The sequence below is a fragment of the Rhea americana genome, unplaced genomic scaffold (assembly GCF_003343005.1).
Source record: "Rhea americana isolate MKP2758 unplaced genomic scaffold, rheAme1 scaffold_12, whole genome shotgun sequence".
Classification (NCBI taxonomy): Eukaryota; Metazoa; Chordata; class Aves; order Rheiformes; family Rheidae; genus Rhea; species Rhea americana.
Window position 1 is genome coordinate 5,364,846 of NW_028185261.1, and position 23,200 is coordinate 5,388,045.

The 23,200-nt window shown below is 37.4% G+C and overlaps 1 protein-coding gene and 1 long non-coding RNA gene across 13 annotated transcripts in view; one reads left to right on the forward strand and one right to left on the reverse strand.

The window, feature by feature from the left end:
- Positions 1 to 1,748, reverse strand: part of HNRNPA3 (heterogeneous nuclear ribonucleoprotein A3) — an 18,802-nt gene extending 17,054 nt beyond the window's left edge. For 3 of the 12 annotated variants that reach the window (XR_014897945.1, XR_014897944.1, XM_085322403.1), the window contains exon 1: positions 1,270 to 1,370. The gene's annotated coding sequence lies outside the window, so the exon portion shown is untranslated. Of the gene's footprint in view, positions 1 to 1,269; positions 1,380 to 1,629 lie in introns of those variants that run through there. The other 9 variants (XM_085322429.1, XM_085322389.1, XM_085322379.1 and 6 more) reach the window with 6 other exon arrangements.
- LOC146600558 (uncharacterized) overlaps positions 1,499 to 23,200 on the forward strand; it is a 32,218-nt gene continuing 10,516 nt past the window's right edge. The window contains exons 1-2 of the long non-coding RNA XR_014897954.1: positions 1,499 to 1,607; positions 6,240 to 6,289. This is a non-coding gene — a long non-coding RNA (uncharacterized LOC146600558). The remainder of the gene's footprint in view (positions 1,608 to 6,239; positions 6,290 to 23,200) is intronic.

A 23,200-nucleotide genomic window follows, 5' to 3' on the forward strand; every position in this document is an offset into this window, starting at 1 on the left:
TTTTTTTTGAACAATTCTAACAACAATTGAGCAAAAAGGGGCCAAGATATCCAAAGAAAATACTGCAACAATTTTGCTCACTGTGTATTTTTTTTTTTGAACAATTCTAACAACAATTGAGCAAAAAGATCTTAGGTTCTGAAGAAAAGGGAAGAAAAGCAGAAGGGGCTATCCTTACAGTATCTTCCCTCTGGGTAGGATATGAATGACTGCTCTAGTACAAATTTGATCACAATTTCATTTAAGTTAAGGAAACTTTGAACCAAGCTCTGCCCAGGATTGCTTCTTTGTGTTGCCCACCAGAATCATGGCGGGAAGCTACTGAATGTCGTGGCTCTTGTGCATGTAGAGTTGGGGGAGCTGGAAAAGGAGAAATGGAAACGAGAAAGCATCTGAGAAAGCTTTGCGGTAAGCCTTTCCCCCCTTCTCAGTCAGCAAAAGCTCGCTGCACGTGCTAACTCCCCTCGGGAAGGGAGGGTGCGGGGGGGGGGGGGTGGAAAGGCGGCCTAGGGAGGTGCTGCTACGTGTACTAGTCCTTTCTTCATCGAGGAGTGGGGGACAGCCCTATACAACCATTTTGCTTTATAAGTCTCTTCCCAAGAAAACGAGTGGGAGAATACCCCTGGCGCAGTACTCCAGGTGGCTTTTACCGGGGCCGTATAGAGAGAACAGGAACAATGACACTTGTATGTCTGGGATTCATTCCTCCCCCACACACATCCACACACCCCCGAACACGCGCCGAAGCATTTCGGTCTCCCCCAAAATGGCAGAGGGGGACTCTGATGCCCACAGCCCTGTCCCAAGCCGAGGGTCAGCCCTGCGTCACCCACCCACACGCTGGAGCGCGGCGAAATGGCGGCCGCAGCCACCATGCCCCAGGGGCCGCACGGAGGAGGCGCAGCCGCTCCCGCGCCCTCCCCCTTCCTCCCAGCGACCGCCATTGCAGGCTAATGCGCCATTTCGCAGCGAAAAGGGAAATGAGCCTGGAGCGCGGGAGGAGCCCAACAAAAAGTCAACGGCAGTCGCCGCTCAGCGAAGGCTGCGGGAAGCGCGATGAGCGTCACTGTGCCCCCTCCAACCGCCCCAAGCCCCCTCCTTCAGCCCGGGGCGCCCAGCACTCCTCCTTCCCGCCCAGGAGCGCTAGCGGAGAGCTTAAGCATCTCTACTAGTACGGAGGGGGGTGCAGAAGGCCGCTTCATCTTCCCTTCCTCCCTTGCCTCAGCTTAGGTTAGCGGGTCCCGCTCCCTCCACGCGGTAGGCAATTACCTCCATTTTGTGACCAGACTCGCCTCCTTCGGTATCAATATGGAGCCGAAAGGAAGAGGAGGGGGAGGGCGGAGGAGGGGTCACGTGACGGGAAGGCGGGCTCCAGGCGCCGCGCGATCGGGCTCGCGGGGGGCGGGGTGTGTGTGGGGGGGTAATGGCAGCTGCGCGCGGCGGCGGCTGTTCCCTCTACCCCCCTCCCCYACTGCCCCTCCCCCGCCGCGCAGTGCCGCCGGGCCTGGGCCGCGCTCGGCCGCGGAGCCCCTTCCCCACCCAGAGAAGGGGAAAAAGGAAGGGAGCGGGAACGGCCGAAGAGGGAAGGTGGGAAAGGGGGAGTAGAGGTGAGATAAGATAAGATATAACCGTGCCAGCGCGCAGTTAAGCTTCTTCCCGCCCTCGCCGGTCACACGCCTGCCGCTGGCCTAGCGCACTAACCGCCGCCCGCTGTGGGGGTGGCGGCGCCGGCGCGCAGCCGTTAGTGGTGGCGCACTGGCGGGCGCCGCCTCTCCCCCTGAGCACGTCAGGCCGGCCTTGCGGCCGCCCGCCCCTGCTGCCTTCATCACGCGGCCGGGCCGGGCGCCAGCAGGGGCTTGCAGCACRGCGCCGCGGCTGCGTGCGGCCCCGCGCGCCGTTGGGAAAGGGGAGCCAGTGAGACGTTGACCCTGAAGAAAGTTGTTAATTAGACGAGTTCAAACACTTTTATAGGAGAGACAAACTTACTAAAGAAAACGAGGGGAGAGGGACGTGATACAGAGTTCTGCAGGAGAACCGGGGTATGCCCGAGTAGAGCCCAAGACCCTCAAAAGGAAATTCCTTGCCTCCACGCGTTGGTCTCATCCTAGAGAGCCTGCGAAGAGACTATGAAGAGATGGCTTCCTAGAGATCGTTAAGCACTAGCCCTTTGAAAGTGAGAGAAGTTCGTGTATTTCAGCTTAGGTATCAAAGCGAGTAAAAGCAGTTTGACAAACCTCTAGTTTCTTAAGCAGAAGCATCACTTGTATCTTGTTTTACTGGTGTTTGTGATCAAAAACTAGCAAGTAGAGTTGAAAAAGCAGTTATGTACAATAAATTAAAATATAATAAAACAAGTTGAATAGTTAAGCACATACATAGCTAACTTTTCCTTATGGGAAAATGACAGAAAAAAAGGCTTAAAAAAACTACCTGTAAAAGTCATCTTTACTCCATAGTCTTGGTTGTCTCTATCCTCACTGTACCAACAGCCATTTTACTAGGACCATTTCAGTCAGATGACCTAACTTAGTAGGAGGAATTGTTCTTTTTCCCCTTTAAAAATACTTTTATGGCCTGGGATATTGTTTCACAGAAAGGTTTTTAAATGGGTACCCCCCCCATAAGAAATGTTTGATTGAAAGGGTTATCAATCAGTGGGAAGAAGCTTGGCATTTCCTTTCTTTGCTTGTGTCTCTAACCTGTAGTTACCACAAAAAAAGTGAGATAATCTCTGAGTTTCTGGTTAGCATCTTCAGTTTACTCCGGTTTGTGCAAAAATGTCAAAACTTGATTTCTGTAGCTGAAGGGACTTTTCCTAATGTGTGTGTAAATTTCAAATAGGTTTAGAAATGTTCTCACAGCCATTGTGTACTGAAGTTGGGAGTAGAAGTATTTATGTAGATCATTACTGTATTTTGATTGTTCTCTGAGAAGACAGGTGACTTCCTAGGAAGTGGACTGACTGGAATCTCAGTAGCCTCGAGAGAGTCTTTGCACTGAGGCTAAAACCAACAATTTCTTTTCTTCCTTTCTTCTCCATTGAAGTCAACCACCCAGCTTTAACATTTATTTCAAATAAAAGTTTTCATGTATGTGTCTTTTATGTTGCCTGTACTCATAACTTTGTCACCGACAGGATGAGAATACTATGAAAGAGACAACAGCATTGGCTAAATATATGTCTTAAAGTACATGTCAGTTGCAAAGATTTTTGTTAGTTTATACGAGAAGTACCTCATAGAATTTGGAGAATGTGAGGCCTTCATTACTTTGATTTTCATTTTAAATTCACAGTTAAGCATTGCTCATGGAGACTGATTGTATTGTGCTGTGTTTTGGTTGCATAGCCATAGGCAGATCAAGTTTGAATTCTRTAGTTCTGTCCCCCTGCATTTCAGGTAAACCATTGCTTACACATAAGCAATGAATGAATGCAATTATTTTATAGTACAGTGCTCTATACACTGATATAAAAGATGAACCAATAAAAGAGGAAGAGGCCAATTTTACAAAGATTTACAGTTGCTTATGAAAATTATCTACCAGTCAGATCCTAGAAGAAAAATTGTAATTTTGATTTCAAACAGACAGTCTTGTGCTAGTAAAGTGTTTTCAAGTTCGCTGGTATCTGGTAGACTGTTGCTTTCCATTTTGGCTCACACATTTTCTTAAAAGAAAATACAATGTTTAATGTACTTGTATCTATTTTGGCTGATGCAGTTTCATATTATGCAGCAAATGCAGCAGCAGGTGACCTATGTATATGCATAGCATGCTGTTTTTTTTCCTAGAAGTGTTTGCAAATGTATACTGTCTTTATTGTAAGCCAAAGGAAACATAATTTGTACCAGCTTCCATACTTCCATGAGAGTGGGAAAGACTTTTGTTATTTCTGTGGCCGAAATTTGTGTTCATTGCCCCCCCTTTTTTTTTGTTTGACTCTTACAATATATTAGTTTGTGAAATGAGTCTTTGGGTACAAAAGTACTATTGTTGGTGAAGTTATCCAACCTTCTTTTTTAGTATTACATGGAGATTAGGATGTGACCACAAAACTGGTCTTTAATTCTAGTCTCCAGAGTAGTAATGTTAATGAACCAATTCACTGAAACAAATGTATTTTCGTAAGCTTCTTAGATTGCAGAAACAAAAGGGCTCATTATTGATTAAATGTTAGCATTGTGATAATAGTTTTACAAGTGTAGTTAGTTTAAATGTATTGAGATTTCATACTTTGAAAAGCATACAAACTATAATCTTGGTAAGGAGGCCTGAGCGCTCCATAGTAAAAAAACTGAAGTGAGCTGCAGGAAAAAAGATAGTCTAACATTCAAGTCTTCTTTTTTCTATGTTGTAGATATATGGTCTATTTAAATACAGATAAGTGTTACTGCAGACACTTGACTGTTGTGCAAGCATCTGTAGATTCTGCTGTCTTCTTTACATAAAAGACATTGTTTTCATCTCTGCATTTGATTTAAATGACCAATCTTTACTGAACAAAGACAGGATAATATATTAGTGTAAAGTTTGATAACATTTTGGCAAATGTAGTTGTATTTTTATGCAATGCAGGCTGCAAGAATACCTTTCACTTCATTAATTTAAAACTACCTAGAACCAACAGTCTGGTTATTGATATCAGAATGAGTAGTGTGATTATGTAATAGTATTTGCTTTATTTCAGAAATTGGAAATAATAGTTTCTGTCTCTCTCTCTTCATATCAAACATATGTACATATACATACTCAGAAATGACAAATCGTAAAGGCCTTTTGCACTTCAGATGATGCCAGTCCAAATGTCTAATGTCTCAGAACTTCGACGGTCTCTACAGGACTTAGTTGCAGTGGTTTTGCAATGGTATTTCCACTTTCTGCTTTTTTTCTACAAAGTCACAGAATGCATATAGGCACGTCAGCTGCTTCAATTTAGAGTCTCCCATATTAACTTTAATAATTGATAAAGGTGAGTGTGAATTAATACGCCAATCTGTCAGCTAGTATCTGTGAAGCAAAGGCACATGTCCTTGTCTATCATCCTAATACTGGGGTAATTTCTGGCAAACAGTTGGAGAAATAACACCAAACTCTTGCAACTAAATTCATTAGACTGCATCTGTCTGAGTTTAGATCAGTTTTGCATGACTTACATTCCTCAAGAGTTCCATCTCAGAGCTGTGACCCAGGAAATGAAAGAGATCAAACAATTAGCAGCTAGCTGAATTAAAATATTTGTAAACTACTTTCCCTTTGTATTTTTTGTTTTCATTCAGGGACAGGGGATGAATTCTTTTTACAGTTGTATCCCCGCATAAAATGCTTATTCTTCAGAATAATCTGTATGTTCACTAGATGTGTAAGCCTGAATTTATTAGATGGAAAATAATCCCGCATTTTGGATTACTGTAAAATGAATACCATTTCCTAATCAATTCTTTCCAGTTGCTTTGCTGTTCTTTGAACACTAACTAAATCTGAACATAGTTAGACTCTGTTTTATTCCGTAACCTGCTTTCACTGTGCTTTCTCAGAATTTTCTTCTTAAAATATTATTTGCTTGAACCCTGCTGACAGAAATTAAAAGAAAAGCCACTCATTGGGAAGGTTTTTCCAGGCCTTATTAGGACTACTCAAACAATGAGACCTGTAGCAATGAAGAAAAGAAAACCTGCTGAGATACCATTATAGCATAGTTGGCTGTGTAACTTTGTGCCCAAGGAACTCGCATCTATTGCCTGAATCTTAAGATATGGGGAATTCTACTGTTTACTGATGAAGTTGTACTCTAGACAAAGTGTCAAGCTGTCATGTTGAAGTGTCAACCATCGTATTTAAGGAGCTTACTTTATATAAATAATGTGAGCCTAACATATGCTAAGCTGCTTGATTTACCTAGGCCCTAGATAAATTTAAGGCTTTGTTAAAAAAAATTTTTTTTCTTTATACTAGACTATTTTTTGTTAGCAAACATATAATTTCTTTAAATCTAGATCAAATAGTGGCATATTTATTTTCAGGGGAAGAAATAATGTGATTTATCAGTAACTTTAGTCTTGTTGAGATAGCTACATATAGGTGAAAACTCCAGGTAAAATGAAAATTAATATTTTATGTTTGAGGTGCCAATGCATGAGGAGTCAACTGTGCTAAAATCTATTTAATAAAATCATTGCAACATGGAAAAAGATAAGAGATTCTGGAATTATATTTAATCAAGGCTTATTTTGTCTACACAGGAATAAAAAAGCGTAAGATGTACAGGAAAGAAGAAAGGAGGACATAGCAGGTAATATCTACTCTTCAAATCAAAACTTTTAAAAATGGAATAAGATTATACTTGATCTTAATATTCATGTTATTAAGATTTGGAAAACACTAGTAAGCAGTAATTGTACTACTAGGTAAAGAATAAATATAATTGGTACAGTTTAGAGGAGGAACTGCAGGTGGATTTCCTGCTTGCCAAACTGTCTGTGCAAGAGAGTAGGGCAGAGGAAATAAATCTTGTTTGGTCTTTGACTGCAATGCAGATCTAGCTCTGGGAGGGGTTTTCAGATCTGCACAGCTCAAACACATGGTCAGTATTCAACCAATAGTTAGTCTTACATCTGGCACTAGATTTGTGTGGCTCAAAATGCCTTTTCTGACTGCTATACAGGAAATCCTCTCTCTTTTTTTCTAAACTGAATTTGCACACATTTTCAGACTGTGACTAAAGTTTCATCAAGCATAATTTTAACTGTTTGTCTGGTATACATAGCAACTCCCCTAAAAGCTGCTTTGCCAACAGCTGTCACAAACAGGAYTTATTAAAAAACATAGCTGTACAATAGATTCCTTCCTTAAATTTACCCCCCCCATGCTTAATACTTATATGTCTAGGATTGTGCTTTGTGATGACATGCTATGTTTTATTCTGTTTGCAAGCTGTAGCTCATTTTTAAGTATTACACTCCTCTGGGAAGTCTGATGTTTCAAAAGACCTTGAACCGATTTTTTACATAATCATTTTCTGGTCTGTTGTTGCCAAGAAGTACTTTTTTTTTTATTTGAGGTTTTTAGATTACAGTATTGCAGGATATGCATACTGCTCTCTGTATATAGAAAGCATGAAACATGTGAATAAGGTTGTCTTTCRCAAGCTGCCAAAATAAATTTAAATTCCAGGGCATAATACCACATGTACTAATCTTTGCACTTGGAACTTTAATGCATATCTTTTTAAAATAAATCCTGAAATCTTCATAATAATTTCCATATACAAGCTATATATCACTCTTTTTTTCTTTAACATAAAACTTTTGTATTTATTTAGAAGTAAGTATTGCTAAATACAAAATATTATTCCCTAAAATATGAGTGGTAATGATTAAACAAACATCATGAGCATTGTAATTGTTTCTAAGTATCTTGTCATTCTTACTACATTTAAAATTGTTGTACTGACCGATACCAAGAGTCCAGTGGAGATGCTGGGCAAGTAGAATAAAACTCTAGAGAAATGTCTAGAGTCTACTTTGGCAGATTATATCACTTAATTAAGAGAAATATTTTGAAACTACTAAGAGAATATAGCCTCAGGTGAGGCAACTGCAGCTAGTAATCATTTGTACATTTAGAGACCTCAAATGTGTAGATTCTTGTATTCCATGGAATAGAAAATTGTGTTACGAGTTCAAAAAAAATGCTTTATAATTCTAGAATGTTCACCACAGAAATGGCTGCACAAACTTGTTTACCAAATACTGTAGATCATGTGCAATAAACAAAGTTGGAAAATGCGGAATAGTAGAAATATTTACAGCAATATATAACCTGATGACATTTCCTGCCTTCAGGACACAGACAGTTTGAGTTCTCCTGATTTCATTGGCCAGGTAATTAATCATTTTCCRTGTGTTAATAAGAGGATGGTAATATAAGCAGATTATGCAAGAGAAAGCTAATATAAGGTCAGCTATCTAATACATAAAAATGAATTAATATTTAAGACTGTAACTTTCAAACAAGTGGACTCATGTAAATGGGAACAATATGGATTTAAAATGTTGCTATTTTGCTTTTGTTTTTTGTGAAATGACAGACAAGTATTTTTTTTGTGGAGTATCATTTGACCTTCCATGAAAYGTGATCACTCCTGCTCAAATGTAATATAAAGACTAGTAGTACATTTTTAATGTTTGCAACCGTAACGCTATTATAGATGGGTATCAATCTACATTAACCAGATGTCAGAAGACTTTGTTACACTATTTTATACCAGATATGGTAAAACACAGTGTGATTTTTGTGGTGTTTGAACAATATAATAATTGTCTCATGATGTCCCCACCATAAAAAAAATTATGAATAAGGGATTTAGAGTCATGGAATCAGATTCTTACCTGAGGTACATTCCGTACACATTAATTTATGTAGGTTGAGAATGAGGCCAAGCAGGCCTAAGAAATTTGCAGATGTTACTCATTTTCGTATTTTTTCTGGGCACTATTTCAAGATTGTTATTCAAAGCATTCAGATAAATGGATCTGTTTGTTTCATTTCAGTGGGGCAGCCTGAAGAAGTTTCACCTCGATTCTGTGAGTTAGGAGTTTCTTTTAAAGTTTAGTCAACCAAGAGGACTGTACCATTTGAAATATTATCTGTAGTTACGCCACAAATTTATAATAAGAAAAATATATATTTTTAATCTATCATTATACAATATTTAATTTAAAATGCAATAAATATGCTTGTAATGTGTAATTATAGAAACACACAACTGATTATTTATGTAAATATATCTTAGAGTTACTGTTTAAGAAAAAATTAACTACTTTCTGTGTCCTTCTCAGATAGACATATGCTAACCCTCCAGTCTGCCTTTGCTTTTATTCCCTCTTCATCGTGAAGTTGGCTATGGGACTAGCTGAATTGGAGTTACTTTTTGCTTCTGTGCTATAAGTCATATGCCCAAACACAGTCTTCTGTCTTGCCTGTCTGTGTTTATTTGTAGCTTAATGCTCTCCCAAGAGTTTAAGATGGCAGACTGATGCAACTGGATAGCATATCCCAATGGGAACCTAGAACTACTGTGTCAGGCCTGGAGCAGTGAGGCAATATTCCAGACTGACTGCTGGAAACCACAAATCTTGACCGTTATTGCAAGACTTCTGATAGGAAGATAGAGAAGAGTGTTATTAGCCAGTCATGGAGTATTAAATTATGCATGACTGCAGCACTGCTGAAACGTCAGCCTAAAGCTCCTCTTTCTCCTGTTTTGTTCACTTCAATGAGGTGAGGCAGATTTGCCAGTTTTGACCTTTAGGTTAAGTCTGTCAGTGTTGACTCTAGAATCTGCCTACTATTCATCTTCAGAACCTAAATCTTTTTTATGAGTATGTACCTCAGATCCCATTTATGCTAAAACACAAGCATGCATGTTTCAAAGTGATTGACATGCATGTTGATTTTAGGATATTGAGGGAATCAGACAGTATGTAAGCTGAAAAATATTTCACCCCATTATTAGGGTTGTATTTTAGTGATGCTCCGCTAGAAACAGAGCATAAACCTCAGTCTGTACTAGCATGACCTTTTTATGTATGCAGTAGCAATCTTCTTTACTCTCTTGGAAGCACGTTATTGGACCAAAACAGCTGTTGCTAAATTACTTCTCCTTGAAGAGTAATGAGGAGAAGATAATATTTTCATATGAATACAGTTTGTCTTGGAAAAAGTGTGTCCCTACTATATGCTGCTAGGTATTATTCTTAGCTTCATAATTATCCCACAAACTGTTAGTTCCTCACAGCAGGGATCATATTGCTTTGTCATCTGCTTTACATAGATGACATCGGTATGCCAGAACCCATGTTATTAACTGCTATATGAATACCACCAGTGCAGAAGGTCTCCTCAGACCTTGCCAAAACTGCCTCAGGCCTTCCTGAGACTGTACTGCTCACTGCTGCTGTTCCTAGATCTCTTTGAATGTTCCTGATTCTGTGGAGGACTGTATTTGACCAATGCATTTCCATTCCCATGGGACATGCTAGGACTGCCACCTTGTTACATTTTCTAAATTAAGATGTGGTCCTATAAGGTCACAGTCTAGGTAGGGTCATTTGGGAAGAGTAGACTAGCGTTTTGTCTTTGCTGTGAAGATCAGCTGTGCTTTAACCATTGTGAGAAGAAGTGGATCATAAATAGGCACAGAATTTTGAGTATTTTTGAAAAAAAATCAAAACATATTTGCTCACTGTTATGTCCTACAATTTTTAAAATCTGTTTCTAATAAAATATGGTAAAATATTGCTTTCACAGTACTAAATTTTAATATTAATTTTATTATTTTATTTTATTTACTTTTGATTAGTTGTGACTTTAGCTATGGTAATTGAGGATGTTTTCCTCTCTCCGACAATTTAATATGTTGAACGTGTGAACTGAGTGGCTTAAATGTAGGCTCACATTCCCCTCTGCTTACTGTTTTCTGAAAATGGTAACTTCCAGCAGGGAAGGTACAAACAGGCAGGGTACAAATGACTTAAACCTCTGGCAGCTGTTGGTTCATTTCTACTCCGTGCTACATATTGTTATCAGTAATCTGTGACATTCATCAAAAGCAGAAAGCAATGTTATTTCATTTGAAAAAAAAGTGTTTTTTTTTTTTTTTTTTTTTTTTTTTTTTTTTTTTTTGGTAACGTGTGTGTTGCTGTCCCAGTTAAACTGAATGTTAAAGCATTAACGCAGCTTGTCTTTCTACTTTGGCAATACTGCTCTGGCAATTACTGCTTAACAAACAGACTTTGTTCAGAAAAGAAGGCCAAGGTGAGGGACAGCAAAGAAAAAAAAATTAGCTCTTAGCTAATCAGAAAGAATACTTTATCTTGTTTTTGAAATTCTTCTGCTTTTTGAAGCAGTTGATTCATTACATATAGTAGAGAAAATATATGCATATAGTAGAGAAAAATGATACCAGAAAGAAGAGGTTCGATGAATCTAGTGGAGGGAGGTTAGAGAAAGAAGCAGTCCCTTTGTTTTCTTTTCATATAAATGCTTGGTGAATTTCAGACCCTGGACTTTTCTCTGATTGCGTTTACAGATAAGGTAATTGACAGTAGTTCAACTGGAATTAGTATCAAATTATAGCACATGACATTGGAGTAAAACCTGTGCGTCCATTTCTAGTTTGTTGATCTTTACGTAAGAGTCCAGAASTTTCCTACTAATGCTCACTAGTGAAAAATCCTAGCACACAAAAATTAGATTCAGAGCTGAGTTTTTCTAAATTCTGGAGGTGTTTTGTTTCTGGGCTTATTTTCTCGATAATTATCTCTCACTAAATACTGCCTGTTACTGTGTTTTCACTCATGAATGAACTGCAGTCTTGGTCTTTTTGTAGCTTCCCTTTATTTGCATTTTTGATCATATCTCCTATTTGTGTTACTATCCTCTTTATCTTATTTTAAAAAAAATCCATTTTCAAAAATTTTAAGGGGTTAATAGTATTTTTTTTAGTATTTATCCCTTGTATTTTTCTCCATTGACAAATTTTTATTTTAAAATAAGGTAGTCAACATAGTGCAAACTAAATTCAATTAAACGTTCAACTAAAAATAATACTTATAACAAATATATTTTACTTGTAATGGCAAGTTAGTGTTTTGCTCTGAGGTCTCAATCTCAGACTCTTACCATTGGATACAGATTCTAATTCTGGCACAGCATTCCACTGCAGCTGGTACAGAAATCCATCTGCACAAAACTGGTTGGATGACCAGGATCCAGATTATTCCTGAATGATGGATCTAATCTAAATTTTTCAGCTTCATGATCATGATGATACTGATTTAATGTATCAGTTCTGTGGCAAAGTGAAATATCTTGAGCAATAAGCTCACTCCTATTTGTTGAAATAATCCATTAATTCAAAATATAAATAAAAATAAAAGTTTACCTTATGCATTTCTTTCAATATTACATTCCTAATCCCTGTGATACTGTTTTGACAGTGATCTAGTGGCAGTAAACAGCACTGACAAACTTAAATGCTAGTTGTAAGACTACAATTTGCTTTTTACTAATTTGTAATAAAGAAGATAGCACTAGTCTGTGAGTTTATGGGTGACATAATATTTGAAAGCATTTTCTCATACTTGAATGTCAAATTTAAACTCTTGTCTGTTTTGGCAAACACCACAAATATGCTAGAATTCTGCAATATTACACATTTCTTTATTTCTTTGGGAAGAATCAGAATTGGGAATATCAAATCTGAGACCCATTGGCAAAGSAACAGGAAGAAATTAAACACTTTGACCCCACTGCAAAATTATTACCTGAAAGAACATTAGTATCTTGGGTATGTAGTAATGATCTCATCCAACAAACTTTGGGGTTGTTTAGATGTGAAGTTGTAATATAGGTCTCTTACCAGACTTAATACATATTATCATTGAAGAAAGAGTTGCTAAATTCCTGAAAGGWGGACAAAGCTATCCTGAAAGTATGAAGTTGAAAACAGGGCATTTGTCAAATAAGTCTGGGCTGGTGACACATACATTTGTTTTATTCCCAAACCAGCTTTGTATACCAAGTAAAACAGTAAAAAATACTGGTATTATGAAGCCTGGTCTAGTTTTGTGAGTGAATGACTTCCCCCCCCCTTCCACCATTCTACATATAAATACTGAGAAGCTTGGCATAAAGAACGCAGCCTGGGGCATAGCCCATAAAACTTACAATGCAATTAAATGAGCAATTTCTACTGGAAATAAAATGGGTATGTTGAGTAGAATATGAATTAAACCAAGCAAGAACTGAGTCAGACAACCCTTCATAGTACTCCCGGCTCTTCAAAAGAACCCCCAGGGTCAGCAGTACCAAAGGCAGCTGACAGGTCAAGGCCAATCAGTAAAGAAAGATAACTGCAGTTTGCAATGAAAAGCAGGTCATTCCAAATTTTGATTAATGTAGTCTCAATGCTGTGGTGTCCACTTGAGTGGGTTAGCAAAATAAAGACAGATAGCAGTGGATTAACTCTAACACTTCTTTGTTACACTGCGGCTGTTACAAGCTTTGCTGCTGCATTCACTAAGACCAGGTTTTCTCCAATTTATGATCCTTCATCTTACATTGCCGTCTGTCCTGAATTCTGTGGAATTGACTCTGTTACAAGCCCTGTTGACTATTTGCAGGACTGTCGAAATGACCTCAGAGTAACTTTGGGACGGGGCAAAATAAGGCTAGTGTTCTTTTATATTATGATGAGTTGATGTTGGCAATGTGTTTATGCTCTTGAGCATATGGCAAAGAGGTGTCAACCCCCACGGCTTTGTTAAAGCACTAAGGGCAGCTAATTTGTTGTATGTTGACAGTTTTTGTTAGACAAAACAAAGATTCAAAACCTTTGGCTACAGAATGAACTTTAGAAGTGTAACTTGCAAGTGGCAGGAATCTGAGAATTCCAGATACAATGTAGAAATGTAGCTATGTAAACTTTCCTCTTGTGAAAAGACAAATGTGATCCCAGTCTGTGTTCCTTATATGGTATTTTTTCAAATAGAAAAGAAACCAATATATCCTCTTCACTCTTTTCTGTTCCAAGACAGGAAAGAAGTGTTTGTATTCAGGATGGCAAATGCAGGATAGAGTTATGTGCAAAACACAAATACCTGTATTGATGAAGGGTAAAATTCCCCAGCAAATACCATTTAAAACACCAAAATAATTTGATCTTGTAGTAGATTCCTTTCATTACTTTCCAGTCTTTTTTTTTTTTTTTTTTTTTTTCTCTTGGAAGGTGAGAATTTGTGCTGTACCTATTATGTTTTGTTTGTTAACCCCAGTCCTGCAATACTTAGTCTTCCAGATCAATCTGTTAGTAAGAAGTGGTCGTGTCATTGTGTCATGCCCTTCCGTGATGTCAGTGGTCATGCTGGAAGCACAGGTATGGTCTGTATGCATAATCTCCTCAATACTGATGCGTGGGAGCTGCTTTTTGCTCTTCTGTGTTAAGTAGCCTGGCACCTTTACAGTAACATGTAAATAGCAGAATCTAACCTATCTAGAGAACAGTGAAGATGTAGATTAGGTTCACTGTTTCCCCATTAGCACAGAAATGTCTCTATAAAATGACACGGGAGGTCACCTTTTTCTGCATAGCTTCCAGTATATGTTATTCTGTGATTTTTTTTTGTATGGAGGAGGGGCATATCTGTTGAACAGTAATGGGTAGATAGCTATTGGGTAGAGATTGTAATAACTCAGCTGCAGATTTTGTACATTTTTGCTCTTCAAGTTATACATTATCTTCCTTCTGGTCCTATGGAAGACTAAAAATGATTATGTGTAACCTTACTGTAAGCTGTGCTGTTTAAGGGTACCAGGGCAGAATTCTCTTGAAGTGACTGCTATTACAGATACAGAAATCTTCTCTGTATGTTCCAGGTTTCAGAGTGACTTTGGTTGGACAGCTGCAGAGCATCTGCCCTCTGAGTGGTTAAAACTTAATTTATTTTTAGGGAGCATTTTCTTACACTGTATAAGTATTTTAGTGTCTACTTGTACCACAGCTGACAAAAATATGATGTATTTGTACATTAACAAATTATGTGTATGGTATTATGTGACCATTTATGTTTTTATATCCTAACCTGTGAATAAATATAAAATCCATAGACAGCTGGAAACAGTTGCCTGAATTTTCTTTTGATCTAAGGTTGAGCAGTAGTTGACTAGCCTGTAACTCCCGTGCTTTGATTTGTGTATGTCTGGATGTGTGGGTGCATGTGCCGACGTGTGTGTGTCAGATCAGTCCTCAGTGACAAGTCTGAACGAATCAGAGCAGAACATAGCAATGAGGTTTGTTGCAGTGTCAGGACCGCYGCGGTCAGAGATGCAAACGCGCTCCTAGCTGCTCAGGGCGCCCGTGCCCAGCCGCCAGACAATGAAAGCAGCAGGCTGTTATTAGGGGAGGGAAGCCACTGAAGGAGACAGAGCACGTGAAATTTATTAGCTGATGCAATAAAGCAGTTTCCTTGGGAATAAACGTGAAGTGGCTTCTGAGTTTATTTGGGATAGAAAGCCCAATAAGAGGGGCAGTTTATTGGGGTTCATCCTCCTCATAATCCAACATGTTGACCTCTACAATCTCCCATTCAGTAGCAAAAATACCAGACTCTCCTGTCTGTGTACAGAACTGTTTATTTTCATTTAATAAAAACAAGCTCTGAATCAATTAACTATTATCCATTTCCCTTTACAGGGTATATCTTACCAGCCATCACTGAGAATATTGCTTTCAGACTCATTTCAGTTTATAGCCCAAAATATTTCTCATTTGCTTTGAATAATTGTTTTCTGTTGAAAATTATGTAGCTGGCTTGTTAATTAGTAAAATATAAATGGGACATACCACTACATTTTTAAAGCTGTGGTGCCAGCTAGTGGTGAGAGATGATAGACAGCATTTCAAGCTTGACATTTATGTAAGTGTACAGTATATTTTTATTTGTGTAATGATGATGTGACATTAAGTTTTATTGTCAGTTATCACTACTTTGTGACTGAAAAAAGAAGGTAAAAYCAGCAGCTACTATCAATTTCCAGTCAGATTTTGATTGGATATTGTTTATTTGAAACCTTCCTACCATTACGGATAGAAAGATTGCGTCATTCATCAGACCATTTGCCAGTGAAGTCTTTTAGTCTTTAGTTTCTTATTTGCAGACATCAGTTCTTACATATTACAAACCTACAGGCACTGTTCTACTTTGTTAGAAACGCTACATTTCTTAAAAAATGCAGTAGGGTTTAATCGTAAGCATCTGAAAGATGCTTGAACTGTCTCTGAGGCTGATTCACTTGTGAACACTGAGAAGGAGAGCTCTGGAGCAGTCAAATGCAGGGTAAAATTCTCCATTGATTATACTTATTTGCAGCTGATGCACCACATTAAGATGAAAATTTTGCTTTTTTATTAACATATAAGGAAAATTAAGAAAATTCAGTATTTTCTGCATTCAAATCAACTCAGAGAAGGAAAACAAGCAAATCATAAAAAGATTTGTAGAGAAATGGAAAAAATAATAATTATTTTTATGTTTTTTGAACAAAGAGTCATTGACAGGCCATCTTTTCTAGTTTAATTAAGCAATAACTGATCTCAGTAAGGTTGTGGAAAGCTCTTGAATACTAATAAATAAAACTAGAAGCTGAAGCATTTCTTTCATTAAATAGTGGGAGCTGTTTATAACTCTATTACTTACTGCTAAAATCAATTATTATTACTAATACTCTACAAGTAATTTATAACTGAGAGCACACTGAAGGTTGTAAAGCACAACTTTTCTTTTTAAATGTCAAGCATAGCCATGAAGGTCAGCTATTGTGAATAAGGACACCTCAGATGAACACACTTGTAATAATATTTGTGAAGATAGATCTAGTGTTAGTGACAGCTGCAAGCAGTAAGCAGAGCTGTCACAGTCTTACTTCCAGTCTAATGCGTATGACTACACTGGCGTAGAAATACAGAGTTGTTTCTAGTCCCAAGGAATAAAGAAAATGGTATTTGTAGAAGATATAATCAACTGATACAAGCACACAGGCAATTTATTTAAAAAGATGTTTGAAATATTAACATAGGGAAAAATAACTGTCTTTTATTAAAATATTCGATTCTAGTAGGTGTGAAAAATGTCAGGGAGCCGGTGTCCATGTTTGTTTCCTTGTATGTAACTACTTGAACCATACTGGTCATATTTCCACTGTACACTTCCTTTTGGTCCACTATCCATAGACAATGTATTTGTGACAGATGTTCACGCTATACTTCTTCATGTATAAAGCATAGTTGTTTTAATTCAACACTAGAGGAAACATTTAAATAAAAAATCCTGTACCTCTTAATGTATTAAAATGCAAGCACGACTATTTACCTGTAAGTTGATTTCTTTTTACCTTAGCTTTTATAATACTTACTCCATGTGCTTCCCTAATGTATTAGTTAAATATAAGCCCTGTATTTGGGATATTCTTTAAGTTGGCACTCTCTCTTAAAYCCGTAAGGTGTCACATTTCAAAGAATGTAGCATGTTTTATCCAGTTGCAATAGCCATGGAAAGTTAGGTGCAAGCTTTGATGCTTTGGTGAATTTGAGACCAACAAGTGGCATTCTACTGGTTCAGTTTCTGGTTTAGTTTAATTTAAATTAAATAACTGTCCATAAATGTTGTGTTGGTATGTAACTAGAACAGCATAGGTATGCTGTAATTTCTTCTGTTTTAAGGGAATTCTGTTGCTTTATTAGAATAAAAAAGTCTCTTATTCATCTTCAGTCATTAGGCTGAAACCTTCAGGACTAATTACTATGTATAATGCTGTCAGCACTGAGTGTTAATTGCCAAAGAATTTGACCTCTCAGGAAAATAATTTGAAGTTCAATGATCTAAACATGGTGACCAGTATTTATAATGTTAAAGTATCCATTTGGATCGGTAGTCTTTTAGCTGTCATGGCATTATGCTCTAAGTACACTCCTTGTTCAAAATGCTACTTGATGCAGAAGACAGAAATGATACACAAAGGTTCTATTAAAAAGCATTTTAAAAGATGATTTTAAGCGTGGATTTTTTTTTGCATATTTACTGGGTAAGATATGAATTTCACTGTCTGCTTTCTTTACTACTGTAGGCCATATCCTGTTGTAAAAGCACTGAGATAATATACACTTGGAATATTTTAAACTGGATAGTCTTACGCATCTTCTAAAACTTTCTGAAATTTAGTGATTTAAAAATCTGTATCATTGATTAAATTCAATGTACTTAGAAAAATGCAGGTTTTAAGCGTAAACTTTCGTTAAAAKCAAAGAAGCAGTACTTGGGCAAATTCTTTCCTAGTGTAACTCCTGTCCATCTAGTGGAATTGTATTGGGGCTGAATTTAATATTATGGCTCATGAAGGGGAAAAAAATCACAACGGTTTTGAAATTAAAAGGAATTTTGTATTTAGAAGGCCCTGTGGTGAGGAAAAAAAGGAAAAGAAAGAAAGAAAGAGAAAAGCGTTATTGTTTACAAAGAAGAATGACCATGTTTGAGTACCTGATGGCTGAGTTTTCTACCCTTTGCTCAGAATGCTGTCACTAGAGCCTGCCACAGATCTCTGCATTAGAAGATGTAGTGGCCTGGTATGGGAGTGGRCCGCATCTGCTAGAAAACTGTTACGGATGGTTCAGCTCATTAGCTGACAGAACTCCTAGTGAACATCGTCAGAGTACTGCSACCTCACTTGGACTAAATGTTAAGCTTGCCTCCTGTTCAGTGTCATTACATTTTCTCCAAAATAAGATCCTTAACCAGTTCTATTAGACCCTGGATACAATTTTGAATGTAACCAGTCTGCAACCCTGTTTTATACAATTTGCAGATGTGACATATTTTACTTAGTACTGGTTGTCATAGTACATTTCTGCCCAAGCACAATGTCTCCAACATAGCTCATGATATCTTTTAAATGCTGACCATATCCGATACTAGTATGTTTCCATAATAGTATCAAAACTGTGATGCAATGAATTTCATGTATTTCTATTATATTTGTAAAACCTTCACTTCTGTATCATTTTCATATTGTTACATTTGGCTGTCACTCACACAGTATTTCTCTTCTTACTTTTCTTCATGTTACCCTTTGTTTCTTGCAAAGTTGTTACATACTTATATGTCGGTGTCATTAATAGCAGAGCAATTACACTGGGTGTGTTTCATAGTTGACTTCTGCAGCAGAGCCAGCAGAGGGAGCATATACTTTGCTATTTTATGATAATTATAGATTTGGGCCAATATTTTTCGGTTTTTGCAGATAAATATATTTTCATATATGTAGTTATATATGACAGCATAGGTGTTTGTACTCTACAACTGTAATAACTGTAGAAAAAAGCTGAGCTGTCTGTTGGTTTATGATTACAAAATTAGCTTTGATTTTGCAAAGACTTGCATATATACTGCACTTTGTTTACTGGGAGTAATTCTTATGGATTGAGTCTTTTAGACCCTGGAGGATGGAGGAAAGAGATTTCCTTCAAGAAAACCTCCACCATTATACCACAGAATACATTTTTTTTTTTTAATAACAACATAAATTTAAAGGCAGGTTAAAACGACTTCACACACTTACAAGGTCAAGCCCTTAATAAATCACTGTACACATTGTGTGCACATCACCTGCAGGGTGAAATAGCTTTGAAGAGACTCTTCTGGTTTTAGCTGATATTTGGAGACGTATTTTGGGTGTAAGTGAAATATACTATGCGAAAACCTCCTTTTTAGTTATGTGTAAATCCACAGACTCTAGAATGCAGAATTGCTTGGAAGTCATTCTTACATTACAGTTATCCGTGTTTTGGATTCCTGATTTCAAAGTTAACAGGAATTGTGAATGAACAAGTGTCAGGCCAGAAAGATGCTTTTTGTACAAACTTCTGTGTATTTGAACAATACAGTGAATTAAGTATTACTTCAGATATTATGTTGTTTATATCATGATTTAAACTTTATTTAAGTACTTTTTTGTGTTTAGCATTATTACACTGTGTGCATGGTTAAGCCAGGCGGGGTTGATTATCATTAAAGTGTTATTTATTTCTATTTTATTAAGCCCCTTTTTACATTCATGTTACAGGTTAATTTATACTTTTATTTCATGCACTACTTGGCTTTACTGATTAATATGCCCCATGGCATTCAATAAAGCCAGGCAGTGGAGGAAATAAGAGTGGTATTAATTTCTAACATTGCTATAAATTTGCCTTAATAAAACTAGCTCAATAACATTGCAGTAGTAATACAATGGATGCGTCCGTATTGTTAGCAAAGACACAACTGAAAGAACAACACATTTTTTCCTGAATTTAACAATGTTGTGCTGCCTTTTTACTGGTGTTCGAATTAGACTACCTGTTATAATATTCACTGCGCTTACATTGTGTTCTAAAAGCAGTACATATTTTTAAAAAAAGAATTATTATTTTACTTAGTCAATCAGTTCTACAGATGTGGATAAATGCTTTGGATTGTGTGATCGTTTCAAAGGCACTGCAGATTTTCATGACTACTGTTACTTTAACAGAACATCTACAACTGGGTTTTAAAATACCAAAGGGAAAAGAGAAAATTCTAGAGTTTGAGGGCAAACAGCATAAAAGAAAAATAGAACAATAGATTTTCTTTTTAACAGTAAAATAAGTACTATTGATTTACATTTCCCAATATTTTCCATTGATTTACGTGTATTACAGGAGAGCGAAATTCTGAAGAAACAAACACAGGATTACTGAATGTTAGTTTTAGACCTAAGAATTATGCATTACACTGGAAATGCTTTTCTTGATGTATTTTATTTGTGTCCTATTAACTATGGTAGCTATAATTTCTTCAGGCCTACGTTGTGAAATTTTTGTGATGTGAAATCCTTAAGTGATCTTCAGTGTGGAACAGCTAGCTGTGACAAACATTTTACTCACACCTGCATTCCTTTCTTGCACAAACTCTTACCAACTTGATTGAAAATTTTGCTTGAGAGTTTTAGATGCAGCTTTTAACTGACCTCAGTGCAAAGTGAAATCATGATAAAGAAGGTTAATGTACAAAAACCTGACAAAAGCGTAGTCCAGAAGGACTGCAGAATCCTTAGAACTTGATCCTGGAAGGTGCATGGAGAAGCCCTTAATTAGCCCTTAAGCTCCTGAAGCCAGTGGGATATGAGCCTTCTCTGCACTTTGCTGGGTCAGRCCTTAATAAATCATTCTACACATTTTGCAGGGATCACCTATGGGGTGAAAGGCAGCAAATGTTTAAAAGGATTAATATAAACATTATATATCAAATGGGACTTATTTTTATATTCAAGCAGCTATGAAAATAATACTGTCATTTTGATAAGTGTATTTGCTAGTTAAAATCAGATGCTCAGCAGACTATATTCTGTCATTTGATTCTGCTAAATAAATGCACTTATATACACTTGCATAGTGTATAGGCTGGAGGTTCTACCTGCATAGATCCAAATTCAATTTTTAGGCTTTGTGTAATAACCTTGCTTAATATATTTTTCTGAATAGTAACTAAAACTGTAAAAGTAAATTTAATTGCCTTATTTAGACATAACTCATGTATGTCTGGACATAACATTTAATGTGTTTATTCAGTGCTGTTATAGTTTAATTATGTCAAATAACTTCATGCAAGTGTTCTATAACTTTTTAATCATAATCATTGAAGTTAGAAATTGAAATGATCGTGTCTGGTCCATCTCCCTGCCAATTCAGGTCTRTGCCCTGCACATGCTATGTGTAATGTTTTGTCCAGGCTAGTCTTCTCTCTGAGTTCCATTTTGCCATTTATTTTATCAGAATAACATTCAGTTTCTAATCTAAGTGTAGGAGTAGTGACATTGACAATTACATTAGATTCAATATTTTAAATAGGGATATAATCCTCCTTAGTTTGGGGGAATTCTACCAACTGCTGTGTAAAGCTGGATAGCTTATCTGGGTTTGTACCTCATGGGAAGCTCCTCTGTGTGCCACTGTAGTGATGGAAAATTAGGTTAGATAAATAGACCAGTGATGAGATTGTTTGGCAATTAGTTAGTTTGCCAGAAGTGCTGAAAATCTGCACCACCTATTAATATCAGTGATATACACAGACAGTTAATGCTTTCCATCTCTCATTGATAGCAATAAAAGTTTGGTTTACTTGGTAGTTCTCTGGATAAGGCTGCCATTTGCATTTGATGTGTATATAAAAGATATTCAGAGCATTTGATTTCTAGCTACACATGTAGATAGCAGATATGATTATAAARGAGAATTCACAATAGTAATTTTTACAATGTTTAACACCCATATACTAAGCTATATATCTGTTTTCTTCTTGCATTGTCACAGCWGAGCAGAATAAGCTGCAGTGCTTGCAAAACAGAAAAATGTATGTTGGGCTGTGAGGCATAACACTTACAATTAAATATGAAAAGATCTCTTTAGTTAACAGTGTGAGGGCCAGGGGGCAGAACGTGCAGAACGCTGCATCAGCCTGGGTGCCGCAAATAAAATGTGGAGAGGTAAGGCAGCGAGTGTCCTTTCCTTTGAGAGAGTTCTGAAAAGCAGGCCGTTTTAAAGGGGTGTCTGTAAATCAAAAGATTACATGTAGGGATGGTGAATTGCCCCCATCTCTATTGCTTACCTGAATGCTGATGTTGAAGCAAGAATATTCATTTGTTTCAACTTTTCTCCTAGTGTTTTTCATCAGTTGGGACAGGATTGGTTTTTTTGTTTCTTTTCCTTTTTGGTTTTGCTTTGTTCTTTCGCCTTCATAAGACACCTTTACTTTTACAGAATGCAGAAAGTTCTTTACTTTTCTGTGGAAGGAAATAGTTACTCCTTTTCTATTCTGTCCCTCGACAAAGTATTTCTACCTATTGAATGTATTTTTATGGAATTGAAAGGTGTTGCCCCTGTTTGTTGGCTGGCATTAAAAAATATTTGTTTGTGCACCTCTTTGTTTGCAGTGCAGTCCTGGAAGAGGATCTGTGGTCTAAGCACTGTTGTTAAGTTCTATATTTTGAACCATGCATTTAAATAACTTTTGTTTCTAAAAGAATAGATCACTTTTAAAGTGACATTTTCTGGGAACTAGAGCATAAAATTCAAAAACAATGTAGCTAAATCCATGCCTATATCTACAAGAAGAGCATACAGTGAACACAGTAAGCAGCCAAACAGGATTGTAACTAGGATCATTAAAATATTTTTTGGACTTCTGAAGCAAAACGAGATAGTAATATGTAATTATAAATACTTGTAATATGTCTGAAGTTGTTGAAAGGTGGTATTACAACAGTTGCCCTGCTGCTGATAATGTTCCTTAGAAATTCAAATAATATCTTTATTTGGGCCTTTTAGCAAGCAGCAAGTTACACATTGGAGCTGTACTGCCTGGCTCTGACAGTTTTAGAACTGTGGCTTGTGAAAAGCGTGATTCCTCCGCATGGGTCTTGCACTGAGTATCCGCGTCTGAAGGACGTGGAGAGTGGGTTGGTGTGTCATGCAGCGCCAGCGGAGGGGCCCCACGGCCGCCCCGAGTGCGGGGGGTCCTTTGGTCACCCCGAGAACAGGGGGCTCCACGGCCGCCCCGAGCACGGGGGGTCC